The following is a 14,820-nucleotide window of genomic DNA, read 5'->3' as shown; positions in this document are numbered from 1 at the left end:
ATGATTTACTCGAGCAGGACCCCAGTTGCCTTTCTGCTGACCCCGATAATTAGGGCCTTCATCAGCATGTGAAGTATGAGCCATACCCAACATTCTCCCACTTGGTGAATGCTTCGCATGTTTCTTCAATCCCAATGCAGCTGTACACCATTCAAACTTCTCTGAAGTCACTGCCTTGGTCATAAAATCAACATTGTTGACCTTTGTGTCATCCTTCTCCAGCAATACAACATTGTCTTTAATCTTCTCTCTGATAAAGTGGTACTGTATGTCGATATGTTTGGTCCTCGCATGGAAACCTGGGTTCTTAGCCAAGAAAATGGCGCTCTGACTGTCACACCCAACGATAATCTCTCCTTGTGCAAAGCCAAGCTCTTTGCATAACCTCCGTAACCAAGTAGCTTCCTTAACAGCATGTGTCAAGGCCATGTACTCAGCCTCTGTAGTAGATAAAGCAACAGTGCTCTGCCTCTTACTCATCCAACTGATAGCTCCGCCGAATGATGAAACAACATATCCACTTGTAGACCTTCTATTATCAATGTCACCTCCCCAATCAGCATCCACAAAGCATCTCAATTCTAACAATGTCTGTCCCCTTGAACCCTTCACGCCTTCATAGCATAACCCAAGGTCAAACGTACCACGAAGATAGCGGAACACACGCTTCACAGCCGTCCAATGCTCCTTTCCTGGCTTGGACATATATCTGCTCAATACTCCCACTACTTGAGCAATATCAGGTTGAGTACAAATCATGGCATACATCAGACTCCCAATAGCACTAACATAAGGAACTGACGCCTTCTCCTCCTTTTCTTCTTCAGTCTTGGGACACTGGTCAGCCGATAACTTAGAACCAGTAGACATGGGAGTCAACACAGGCTTGCAGTCAGTCATCTTGAATTTCTTCAGGACATCTTTGTTAGTATATGGATGTCCTAGAGACAATCTTTTGGTTAGATTAGGACATAAGTGGACTTTGTATTGTCGCAAATAAATAAAACCATTCTTTATCCTGTTTCATATTTTGTCTCGATATTACTGTTAATATTATATATGAGTAACTGGATAAACCCCTTGGAATAAAATAGGTATCTCTTGAGTATCTGTGATGAGATCACGATCATGAGGATTCAAGGATACTGGATGTTTATTCCTAATTTTATGTTCCTAGTCTAGAGACACTGAGAATGGGGATCAGTGATCTCGGGTAAGACTAGCACGACTTATCTACTTGTATTCGGAAGCGAGGTAAAGACCTCATGAGCTACAGATATGGAGATGTCTTAGCTAAAGTCGTGGGTGGACCTATAAGGGTATAGCTCGCACTGAACAGACCCACAAAAGAGACTCTGTGAGGAAATCTCACAGAGAGTATCATTAGAGTAGTCTCTTTATATTTGGATATGTCTTTCCTTAGACCAGAAGTTATTGCCTAGACTGTGTTCTAGAAGGCATACTTTGACTGTATACCTCGTCTGCCTGAAACATGGAGACTCATAGGTATACTGTTGGGCTTGTCCTGAAAGAGCACAGGGCTAGGGTGATAAGCTGAAGGAATTCGTCAAATCTCTGTGAGAGATTAGGTTATCTGTAAACCGGAAAAATCAGGATGACATTTACAGGGACTCGGGATTCTATGCATAGTAAAAGAGATCATGAGATGATCTGTCTTTAGAGTCAGTAAATTGAAGATTCCCTATTTCGAATAAAGCTTACCCTAAATCGCAAGGGTTGATACGTTTCCTTACCCTAGGTTTTATGGGAAGGTAACCGAGACGAAAGGAAACACATACGGCAACCAAATATGTTTAATAGGATGATCAAGTCATTAATCTAACTAGTTCTGGGGCAACAAAGCATTGCTAGTACTCTGTGTTGTCATTAGATGGGTTGTGGGCTTATTGGGCCCAAACCCATTTATGTCAGTGGCTATGTTGGACCTAATGGGTCACACGCTAACACCCAATTGTATAGATGAACTAGCATTAAAGGTATTGGGCCTAATAATGGTCATTAGTCCAAGAAGTAGTTTGGAAGTCCACCTTGAGGGTGGAGGGCGCATGGATCACAGTAATGGGCTTGGATAGTCCAAGACACTACTAATTAATTTAATTGGTTAAATTAATTATCAAACATTTAAATTTTGAAATTTGGAATTGGAATTTTGAAATTTGAATTTTGAATTTGAATTTTGATATTCGAATTTGGAATTTGAAATTTGAATTTTAAAATTTGAATTTTGAATTCGAATTTTGAATTTTGAATTTTGAATTTTGAATTTTGAATTTTGAATTTGAATTTTGAAATTGAATTTTGAAAGTTTGAATTTTGAAAGTTTGAATATTCGAATTTAAATATTTGAATTCAAATTTGAATTGGCTATGAAAAGTTGTTTCATAACAAAAGGATAAGATAAGATCTTGTTGGAACAAATCACTAGTATCAAGAGGAGATCTTTTGGACATGATCCAAGAAGATTGGGGTGCTGATTTTGGCTGTTGGTGAGTGTCATTTAGTCATCAAAATCAGCTTCAAAAGATACGGTCTGTTGGGAGAATATTTGAGTGAGTTGATTCAAGTTTGAATGCAACTACTCAAACGTATATGGACTCCTTTTGGGACTGAATGGGGCGCACAGTATGAGTGATCATGTGATGACCATCAGGTCAGAATCTTGATTAGATAAAGATCTTATCTCATAAGGATTCAATGGAGAGGTTGTTTGGAGTTTTGAATTGCAACAACACATTTATCTCCTCATTTGTTGTGCGCCACTTTCATGGGATTTTGAAGTGAAAAATCTGATTTCACTTATTTATTCCCTCACCATCTTGTGCTATATATAAGTGTGTTCCTCCTCAGGGTTTTTTAGAAAAGACCTAGCCATTCTCTCCTCCTTCCATGCATGAGGTTTTCTCTCTGAAAACATCACTCTTCTAAACACATTTGCCTAGCCTCCTCTTTCATACATTGAGCGCATAGCAAGCCTCATTGTGGTGATCAATTGGTGGTTCTACAAGAAGGAGTTCTTGCATCTAGACGCGGGTGGTGTGGATCAACGTTAGAGGGTTTGAACCCTTCAGACCTGACCTTGATCATCCTGAAGTTTCACGAACAAGGTATAATATACGTCTTAAAGCACGTATCTGGATGTGCATGTGTGTTCCGCTAGCGAAAAATTTTGTTTTTCCCTATCACATGCCTCGACCTTCAAGGTCAATTTACTTTCAAGCTTCTATATACTTCCGCTGACTTAACCATAATCTTCCTTTGTCACGCTTCCTCTTAATTTGCATACCCAAGATCACATTTGCAGCGCCTAGATCTTTCATTTCAAACTGCTTTGCTAGCAGTCCTTTAACAGTGTTGATCATCTTCGAACTGTTTCCAACGAGTAACATGTCGTCAACATACAAAGTTAGAATAACAAAGTCACCTTCTAACCTTTTCACATAAATACAGTGATCAGCATCACAGCGGTCAAAGCCAAGCTTCACCGCATAAGTGTCGAACTTCATGTACCACATCCTCGGGGACTGCTTTAGGCCATACAGAGATTTATTCAGCTTGCAGACTAGCTCCTCTTTGCCTTTTGCAATGAACCTCTCTGGTTGCTTCATGAAAATAACCTCCTCCAAATCACCATGAAGGAAAGCCGTCTTCACATCCAGCTGCTCCATCTCTAGGTCATATGCAGCTGCTACAGACAAAACCAGTCTTATGTAATTTAACTTTACAACAGGTGAAAATACCTCACCATAATCAACCCATTTTGTCTGTGAATATCCCTTTGCAACCAATTGAGCCTTGTAAAGCTCAATCTCCCCATTGGCACCGACTTTCTTCTTGAACACCCACTTGCAACCAATTGCTTTTCGGTCTGCAGGTAGATTCACCAAACTCCAAGTTTGATTTTTCATCAGAGATTTCATCTCTTCTTTCATAGCTTCCTCCCACTGTTTGGCATCCTCCGAGCTCCTAGCTTGCCTTACGGTGCTCGGATCATCACCTGTAATACTAAATGCACAAACATCATCACTAGCACACATGATATAATTTTCAGGTGTATACCTCTCAGATGGTCTTCTTTCCCTCGTGGATCTCCTCAGCACTGGTGCTTCAACCTCAGCCTCAGTTCAGAAAATTCATCCTCTATCTCGTTATATTTAGCAGCTTCAGAATTCAAATTTTCCAATTCAACCTGTGAGTTTACTGTATCCTCTTTCAAACCCACATCCAACTCCACTGTCTGTGACTTTTCTGGAGTTTCAGGAAAAATTTGATTCAACTTACATTCCCTGAATACAACGTCTCTGCTGTAAGTTACACTTCTAGTATCCGGATCCCACAACTTATAACCTTTAACGCCATCCTTGTACCCAATAAAGATACACTTTTCAAATTTACTGTCAAGCTTGCTTCTTTTCTCCTTGGGTACGTGCATATATGCTTCACAGCCAAACACTCTGACATGAGATACGTCTGGCCTTTTTCCAAACAGTGCTTCATACAGAGTCTTCTCCTTCAAGGCCGATGTAGGAGATCTGTTCTTCAGATAACAAGCAGTAGCCACTGCCTCTGCCCAAAACTCAGCTGCCAAGCCTGCACCGCTCAGCATACTCCGTGCTTCTCCATGAGAGATCGATTCAACCTCTCTGCCACCCCATTCTGTTGAGGTGAGTAGGGCGTAGTCTTCTGTCTTACAATCCAATTGCTCGCACAAAACTGGTCAAATTTTGTTGAACAGAATTCCCCTCCATTGTCAGTTCTCAGCACCTTGATTTTTTGATCAAACTGATTTTCCAGCAAAGCCTTGAACTTGGGAATTTATCGAACACTTCATCCTTGCTGCGCAAGAAATATAACCACACATATCTTGAAAATCATCAGTAAAAGAAACATAATACCTTGATTTTCCATGTGATGCTACAGGTGTGGGGCCAAACACGTCGCTGTGTATCAGGTCCAGAATCCCCTCAGCTCTTCCTCCTATAGAATCAAAAGATACCCGATTTTGCTTCCCTTGCAGGCAATGCTCGCAAAATCCAAACCCCATGGAGTAGCTCAGAATTCCATCCACCAGCTTCTTTGATGTTAGAGTCTCCAGATTTTTTCCTCCACTATGCCCCAGCCTCCTATACCATAACATAGCAGTGTCCTCCTCCGCCTATTCTGAAACATAGCTTTCACCACTGAATACTGTGCTACCCAGCAGTTTCCACAATTTACCATGACGCTCTCCTCTTGCAATAACCAAAGCTCCTCGAGTCAGCTTGCAAGAATACTTGTCACTGCTAAAATTAATACCAGTATCTGCCATACTACCAACGGAGATCAGATTTCTGGTAAGCCCCGGAATATGCATCACACCCGGCAGATTCTTGACTGTCATGTCACTCATCTTCAGCTTTACCTTCCCACGCCCCACAATTGTATGAGTCGTGTCATCTCCCATTCTAACTGTACCGCAAGAATATGATTCATAGGTGCAGAACCATTCCCTATGAGGTGTCATATGAAACGATGCTCCAGTGTCAATAATCCAATCATTACAGTCACTATGACTGTCAAACGCCATGTACAGGACCCCTATACTATCATCATCATCCTTCTTTGTACCTGAAGCAGAAGGTTGTGAATCATCCCGCTTCTCAGGACCTATGCTTTTACTTCTGCAATTCCTTCTCAGATGTCCAACCTGTTTGCACCTCCAGCACCTCATTTCAGATTTATCAGATTTATCACGGGACTTTGACTGTCCCTCGATCTTTCTCCGTGACCAGACTTTGATCTGTCACCACTCCTCCCTCTAGCAACCAGAGCCTCATTGTTGGTACCTTCAGAACCTACCTTTCTCATCTCCTCAGACAATAAGGCAGCAACAACCGTCTCAAACGACAGTTTATTAACACCAATACCAATTGACACAATGATGTGCTCCCAAGAGTTGGGCAGTGAACACAACAAGGTGCAAGCTTTATCTTCCTCATCCAGGTTAATGTCTATAGACGAAAGTTGTGCACAAATAGTATTAAATTCATTTAAATGAGCAGAGAAAGAATCACCTTCGCTCATCCGCAGATTGTACAGCCTCCTTCGCAGGAACAACTTGTTCACGAGTGACTTGCTCTGATAGAGACCTCCCAGCTTCGTCCAGAGATCCTTCACGGTCTTCTCAGAAGTTACGTTCACCAGAACGTTATCTGCCAGGCATAATTAGATCAGGCTTCGCGCCTGTCGATCGTCTCTGGTCCACGCCTTCAACTCCTTCGACTCGCCTTCACCTGACGTTTCATCACCGACAGGTTTCGTTGGTACCGATGGCTTATCATCTTCGATCACGTACCACACGTCCCTGTGAACGAGCAGTGCCTCCGTCTTCAGCTTCCTTAACGGTTGGTACCGATGGCTTATCATCTTCGATCACGTACCATACGTCCCTGTCAACGAGCAGAGCCTCCGTCTTTAGCTTCCATAACTCGAACCTTTTTCCTCCGAACTTTTCAACCTCGATTCGTGATTGGCCAGTCGACATCCTCTCCAGATCAATCTCACAGTTTTCTCTATGCACAGAAAAAACCTAAATCGTGAAACCCCAATTTGTTACAGGAACCCTAGTCGCAGAACCAAAGCTCTGATACCAATGTGAGGCGGGTCCAGGGTGAAGCCCGTGGCGGGGGGCCACCACTAATAGGCTAAGGCTACACCAACCGTAGCAAGTGGGTCCGACACCACGTCTCAGCCCAAAACCTTAAGGCTATGGGTTCATGGGTCCCTTCCACTTATATACTTTTCACTTAGCTTATTACCAACCAATGTGGAACTCATCACACTTGAATATCCCAACAAAAATGAGGATACAATCTAGTGCAAGTTACAACAACTGAACCATTTCTTCTATACACCAACATTAGGCCCTTGTGTATGCAGATATTTAATGCCACGAGCAGCTCCAAGTGCAAAGCCTAATCCCCAATTCCCAATTCAGTGATGTCTTACCCGCTCTTTTGTTTCTTGTGATAAAGAATTGTCAACGTCATTTTACCATTGTTCATGCTAATGAATGAGATGTCAGGTTCTATTTCATGTTAACATAGTTACAAACAGGTCAATGTGATCAACAATAAGTAATTAATATCAAGAGTAAATACCCTTCTAGTTCCCTAACAAAAAACACGGTCCCCGCTTTAGTCCCTTACAAAAAAAATTAGTCAGTTGGTCCATAACAAATTCAAAGTGGACCCATTTTAGTCCTTTTGAGGGACTAATATGAGTCTTTTTTAAAATTGTGAGGGAATGTAAGTTGGTCGTACCTCGGAGGTACTTGAAGATCCACTTCACTGCTTCCCAGTGCTCTTTGCCGGGGTTTGACAGATACCGGCTTACCATTCCAACAGCATACGCCAAGTCGGGTCTAGTGCAAACCATTGCATACATCAAGCTTCCGACGACGGATTGGTACGGGACCTTCAGCATCTCGTCTTTGTCTTCATCAGATCTCGGACATTGCTTCTGGTTCAGCTTTATGTGTCCGGCTAAGGGGGTGCTCACTGTCTTAGCTTTCTCCATGCTGAATCTCTTCAGAATCTTCTCAACATACTTCTCTTAACTCCGCCACAGTAGTTTCTTTTGTCTATCTCGGATAATCTTGATTCCGAGTATCTGCTTTGCAGGGCCGAGGTCCTTCATTGCGAAGGACGAGCTCAACGCCTTTTTCAGGGCGGCTATCCTCGATTTGTCTTTTCCTACAATATGCATGTCGTCAATATATAACAACAAAATCAAAAAATCTCTGGCCTCATACCTCTTCATAAATATGCGATGGTCAGCATCTGTCTTCTCAAACTTATGATCAATCATGAATGATTCAAACTTCTTGTACCACTGCTGAGGTGCTTGCTTCAAGCCATAGAGGCTCTTTTTCAACCGACATACCATGTCTTCTTGGTCTGGAGCTCGAAACCCCACAGGTTGCTCCATATATATCTCTTCTTCTAAATCACTGTGAAGAAATGTTGTCTTCACGTCCATTTGTTCTACCTCGAGGTCCATCGAAGCCGCCATGGCTAACACAGTTCGGACCGAGGTCATTTTCACCACAGGAGAAAAAATCTCCTCAAAGTCTACTCCTTTCTTCTGATTGCAGCCTTTCACTACAATCTGGGCTTTGTATCTCGGCTTTTGCCCGTTTTCTTCATTCTTAATCTTGTAGACCCATTTATTTTTCAAAGCTCGTCTTCCTTCAGGCAACTCAGTCAGCTCATAAGTCTGATTCTCGTGCAGAGACTTCATCTCGTCTTGCATTGCCTTTTTTCATTCTTCTTTCTCTGAGCTCGTCACAGCCTCATCATAACTCTGAGGCTCTCTGTCTTTAGCTACAACGGTGTATTCATAAGATGAGTATCTTGTAGAGGGTCTTCTTTCTCGAGTTGGATATCTCGGCTGTTCGTCAGCTTGAGAACCTGGTTCATCATTCTCATCCCGGATCTCATTATCAACTCGGACCTCAGTGTCTTGGTCATCATCAGCTTGTTGCTGGTCATCATTTTCTTCATTCACTTGATTTTCTCCCCCTGCATCAGCTCGGACAGGAGGGATGGGTTCTTCACGTCTGACAGTAACCCGGACTTTGGGCTTCGAGATGTCATGAATGGTCTCATCTTCATGAAAGATCACATCTCGGCTTCTCACTATCTTCTTATTGATTGGATCCCAAAGTTGGAACCCGAACTCACATCTCGACGAACCAAGATAAATGCATTCTTTAGTCTTCGCATCAAGTTTAGCCCTTTCATCTTTAGGGATATGCACGAAAACTCGGCATCCAAACACTTTCAGTTGATTATAGGTCGTTTTCCGACCTGTCCAGACTTCTTCTGGAATTTCTCCTTCAAGTGGCCGTGATGGTGAGAGATTGATCAAGTCAACAGCAGTTTTGAAGGCTTCTCCCCAGAATGATTTCGGTAACCCGGCATTGGATAACATGCTTCGTACATTCTCTTCAATAGTTCGGTTCATCCTCCCAGCCAGTACATTCAACTGTGGAGTCTTGCGGGGCGTCTTCTCAAGTCGAATCTTGGCTGCTCTGCAGTATGCATCAAATGGGCCGCAGTACTGTTGCGAAATCGAAAAGTATACCGATCGTTCCAAGTAATAAAGTGATAAGAAAAGTATCGTCTCCACAGGGATTGGGTCGAATATCAATTAATTGTTCCTTTTTATGAATGGAAGAACAAGAGTTGATTTGAAAGTAATGGTGTTTGTAACAATTGTGAGTTATTCAATAATTTATGAACAATTCAAGAGAAGTTGAAAACTTAAAGCAAAAGTTGAGAGTTGAGAAAATATGTAGAAAGCTATTGCAGTAAAGGACTCCAACACCTTTCCGATACCCACCTTGTAATATTGATTAATGTTTATATTTAATTACCCAATTGATCAAACAATTCACCATCTATTAATTAATTAGTTAAGCCCTAATCCCTTAGTGATCTTAACTTTATTAACCCTATTAGAATCCTAATTCCTTAGAAATCCCTTTTCAAGTTAATCTTTTAACCCATTGAATTTTCCACGTTTGCAGTTCATATAGCCTATCCCGAGTGCATACATGAACTATTATTTTACCCTTTGTCAGGAATTAGAATCCCAATATCCCTATTGCGAACCCTAACCCTCACAATCCTAATAGAGTGATCAATTCTAGAAGAATTAAAGATGAAGAACAAAGTAAAATAAATGCAATTGAAATAATTAAATGTAAAAACTAACCAAACTACAAGGGGTTCACATCAAGGGTTATGACCCTTACCACAATATTAAAAGACTAGCCAGACATATTCATGTCTGACAATTTAAATAATGAGAAAGAGTTCATGAAAATGTAAACCCGGAAGAAGAAGAAGAATAAGTCTTGAATCTTCAGTCACCGAGAGCTTCCTCTCCAATTTCTCCTTGCCAAGAGATGATTTTGTTTTAGAGTTTCTGCTTCCTTTATATCGCCAGCTACTCAATCAGGTCATAATCCTTGAATTAATTCTGATTAAATTTCCATTTTTCTCATAATTCCACCAATCAATCAGGTCATAATCCTCTCATTAACTTGATTAAATTTCACTTTTAATCAAACTCCACAAATCAAGGACTGCATTCATGACGCCTGCGCAATCAGCGCCAAATCCATGCGGATCACGCGGACAAACAAAAAGTAATTTACCAAAATCACGCGGATCGCGCCATTTTTTGCGCGAGACTATGCAATTTCAACTTCTCTCTTTCACTTCTTTTTGGTGTTTCCTGCTATCAAAATGCATAAATTGAGCGAAAGAATTATTGAGAAGGAATAATCAATATTTCTTGCATTTATGAGCTTATTTTCACACATTTATGATTAATTCCTTGCTTCTTTTACTTAGAAATCTCCATATGTTGGACGCATATCAAACAATTCCCAGATTTGAACTTTGATGTCCTCAGCAATGTAATAGATTCAAGTTATCATCAAAGAATAATTCAGTGAAAACATGGAACACAACATCTTAAGAATTCAGACTGCTATGCATGTATAACTCTCTGTTTAAAATTTCCAACAATGCTTTTCAGTTATATCAAGAATTTAGACTCCAACTTGAATATTCCTCATCAGTTTAAATGTACTCTCATCACACTCAGTGTTTAAGGTTTTCACACTTATCCATTAGTGTAGTAGGAATTCCATAGGCTTGAACTTATTATCAATTCCTAAGAATGAGGAATCCATTTGACATGCATAGACTGATCAAAAGGTCTTTGATAGGTTGTAACTTGGCCTGGTTTGGGGGGTGAGAATCTTTCGGTCAGAAGCTGAAAGGAGAGATTGAAATACTGATTTTAACAATACTTCCTTCTCTTCTAGGCTTTGCCTCATTTTAAAAACTAGGGATTCTTTCCCTTTCTTCACTACCTTTTTCTTTCTTTTTTTGCAGATGTTTTCTTTCTTTTCTCTTTTGAGCTGTAATTTTTCTTCTTTTCCTTGTTCAGCTACTAAACTTTTCCTTTTGAGAAGTAATTCGACTTTTCTTCTTTGATTAACATTCAATCTCTCAAGGTGTGTCAAGAGGAACAGGATTAAGTAATTTTCATCAAGTTTGAATGAACTGGTTTAAGGCTCAAAGGGGCTTAACAATGGAAATTCTTACGGGTAGGCTGTTTGGCTCTAAGTTAACAAGAATAAAAATGCCCTTATCATTTCAGTAATGCATGCAAGCCAGAGAAACAGTTCAAGTTCTAGAAACTACTACAGTGAGGCCTATCAAAAAGATAAATTTCTGTTTAGGCTCAAATCCTCACAGTTATAATTCAACTAGAATCGCAATTCAAAGTTTCACATCAAGCATCATCAAAAATTTCACCAAAATAGTTATAAAAACGAGCAGTCATCATTCGCAGATTAAAACAATTAATTGCTCACAGATATCATGCTTCATCTAACTCAATCTAATTATTTACTGAGTAAGCTTAGAACATGCTGGAACTGCTTGTTTAGGAATTCTCTAAAAAATTTCTTTTTTTCTTTAAAAATTGAATCTAACTAAAAACAGTAAATATAAAAAAATTGAAGGTTAAAATATCTCCCATTTTTCAGAAAAATTTCTGTTTAGACACTCTTTCCGTGGTGTAGTTCCGCAGTATTTAGCAAGCCTCGCTTACAGTATGCGACAATTCCCAGATTTAGAACGTAGTTGTCCTCAGCAACAAACTATACTAGTCGAAGGACTAAATCTGCCAGATGGAACACACACACACTTGTTAAACAGTCAAAACAGAATAAACTCAGTATGTAAAAGGAGGGAATAATCAAACCATAATCTCAAAACAGCAAAATAAAAATACTAAAGTCAAGATAAATAGTGAGAACACTGGCGCTGAAAGCGTGGAGTTCATGCTGTGAGCGCGAAACTCACTGTCTCTTTTCAGTCTTGTAGCGCCACTAGCGCCAAGTTGACGTTGACAGCGCCAATTCCCAGATTTAAAATTTTTCCATATGGTTACTAATTCACCACTTACTTGATTTTTTTAAAAATTAAACTATCCTAAGAAAATAAAATAAATAAAAATAAAAATAGAAAAACAACTATTGGGTTGCCTCCCAATTAGCGCTTGTTTAACGTCACGAGCCTGACGTACCCTTTTTGATTTATGGTGGTTGGAAGCATGCTACCATTGATGACCCAATCTTCTTGATCCAGTATTGTTTCCTTTTATGATCATATGCATATGGATAAGGATGAGGGTTCCCAGGAACTTTGAACTTAGTCTTCACATGCTTTTCTTTACTCTTGGGCTTTTCCATCTTAACCTTTGGCTTGCTTTCTTTATGCTGCTGATAGACTTCCTTATTGATGATAACGGGATATTGTTCTTCATCTCCAAAGAAAGCATACTTAAGAGTTTCAGGCAACTCTTTTAATTTCACCTTTGGTACCAATGTAGCTGAGTCATCTTCTTTCTTTTCTAGTACCTCAAAGACAGTTTCTCGTTCTTCTTCTAGAGCAGCTTCATCTAGAGCCTTCAACTCTTCTTCAAGCTCTTGAAGCTCACTTTCTCTTCCATAACCACCTCTTTGACTGCTTCCTCAACCACATCAAGTCTGAAGCAATCACTGTGGTCAGATGAGTTCTTCATAGCATCGAAAACATTGATAGTGATTTTCTCATCATTCATCCTCAACTCGAGCTTTCCTTGTTCTACATCAATCATAGCTCGAGCTGTGGCCAAGAACGGTATACCCAACATAAGGGGCATTTCACCCTCTTCCTCCATGTCTAGCACGATGAAATCAGCCGGGAAGATGAACTTGTCAACTTTAACATGAACATTTTCTATGATTCCATTAGGTCTCCTCAAAGAACGGTCAGCAAGCTGAAGAGAGACCATGGTTGGCTTCAACTCAGTAATTCCCAATGACTTGCATATTGACAATGACATCAAGTTGATGCTTGCTCCAAGATCACATAGTGTCCGGCCAACATTAGTGTTACCTACCGCAATTGGGATGTTGAAACTCCCAGGATCTTGAAGCTTTGGTGGGAACTTCTTCTGTATGATGGCACTACACTCTTCAGTAAGTGCTACTGTTTCACAATCCTGCAACTTATGCTTTCTAGACAATAAATCTTTCATAAATTTAGCATAGTTAGGCATGTTAGCAAGAGCTTCAGCAAATGGAATATTAATATGCAATTTTTTAAACATATCTAAAAACCTGGCATACTGTTGCTTCTGTGCTTGCTGTTTAAGCTTCATAGGATATGGAGGTTTCTTAAAGCGAGAAAAATCCATCGGTTGCTTTGGAGCTTCCACAGCTTTCTCCTTTGCTTCTTCTTTTTCTTGCCTTGCAGGTTCTTCTTTTTCATGCTCCAGCTCAGGTGTTGGCTCATCAACTTTCTTTTGCTGAACCGATTTCGGCTTTTCTTGAGGAGTGATCACAATTCCACTCCTTGTCACAATGGACTTGCATTCCTACTTTGGATTCACCATTGTATCACTTGGGAACTGTCCTTGAGACCTTTCAGCCAACTGCCTAGACAACTGGCCTATCTGACTCTCCAAATTTCTGATGGAAGCTTGTGTGTTTCTAGTGTTTGCCTGAGTCTCTTCCATAAAAGCATTCGAATATTGGGCCATTTGTCCCACTAGCTTCTCTAACTCAGAAGGTTCCTTCGGTTGAACTGGCGGTGGCTGCAAATAGTTATTGGACTTAAAGTCAAGACCAGTACCTTGCACCCTCCTTTGGAAGTTATTGTTCCCAGAAGGATAATTCTGAGTTCTTGGAACATTTTGTGGTGAGGGTCTCTGATCATACCACACACCATTTATTTGTACCTGCTAAGGAGGATCATCGGCTAGAAGAGTAGGACATTCGTTGGATTCATGATCTTCCTTGCAATATTCACAGACAAATGCTGCAACTTGAGCTTGGACGCTAGAAAATTGCATCTTATCAAGCCTTGATGTCAAGTTTGCTACCTGCTGAGATAACAACTTGTTTTCAGCCATCACCACATCATTGCCTTCCAGTTTAAGGATACCTCTTTTAGGCTTGGATGACAGCGCTTGGTTTTCGTTGGCAGCCATCCTCTCAATTTTAATAGTGCCCCCTGCTGCACCATTTAGCACCATCCAAATCTCCGGTTTGCAACCATTGAAAAAGATTCTAACCTGACTACGAGCAGTCAAGTTATACTGAGGACACCTTCTCATCAAGTCCTTGAACCGGTTCCATGCTTCACACATTGATTCACCCTCTGATTGAGTGAAATTGGTGATATCATTCACCATCTGGTTATACTTCTCCATCGAGAAGAACCGAGCAAAGAACTTCTGTGATAAATCATCCCAGGTTGAGATGCTTGCTGCAGGTTGCCTTTCCAACCAACTAAGAGCCTTTCCTTTAAGAGCGAAAGGAAATAATCTCATCCGGACTGAATCATTAGACACTTGAGGATGTTTTGTAGAATTACAGATCATCAGGAATCTGTTTATGAGTCTATTAGGGTCTTCATCATCCTCTCCACCAAACTGAGCTCTCTCCACCAGTCGAATATTATCGGACTTGAGCTCCCAATGATTGTTGCCCACTTCAGGATGGACAATGCTCACATTGGGTCTGTTGAATAATGGAGTCAGAATAGTGTACATGAGTGGATTGCCAGCATCATTGTTGTTTGCCATTTTATCTTCTTCTAGCAGAATATCTAACTCGTTGAATACAAGCTTCTTCCGAGTAAATTTTCTATTTTTCTTTTCTGTTTTAGTGATCTCCAAATCAAGTGG

The 14,820-nt window shown here is 40.5% G+C and overlaps 1 non-coding gene across 1 annotated transcript; it reads left to right on the top strand.

Moving 5' to 3' along the window:
* Positions 1 to 14,221: 14,221 nt before the first annotated feature.
* Positions 14,222 to 14,327, top strand: LOC133302998 (small nucleolar RNA R71). Its single transcript, XR_009750416.1, has one exon. It is a non-coding gene; the product is annotated as a small nucleolar RNA R71 (small nucleolar RNA).
* Positions 14,328 to 14,820: the final 493 nt, after the last annotated feature.

Source organism: Gastrolobium bilobum, unplaced genomic scaffold (assembly GCF_033153095.1).
Source record: "Gastrolobium bilobum isolate Gb01-03AN ecotype WA unplaced genomic scaffold, APGP_CSIRO_Gbil_v1 utg38958, whole genome shotgun sequence".
NCBI lineage: Eukaryota > Viridiplantae > Streptophyta > Magnoliopsida > Fabales > Fabaceae > Gastrolobium > Gastrolobium bilobum.
The sequence above is the reverse complement of the archived record's forward strand: the minus strand, read 5'-3'. Positions and strand labels throughout refer to the sequence as shown.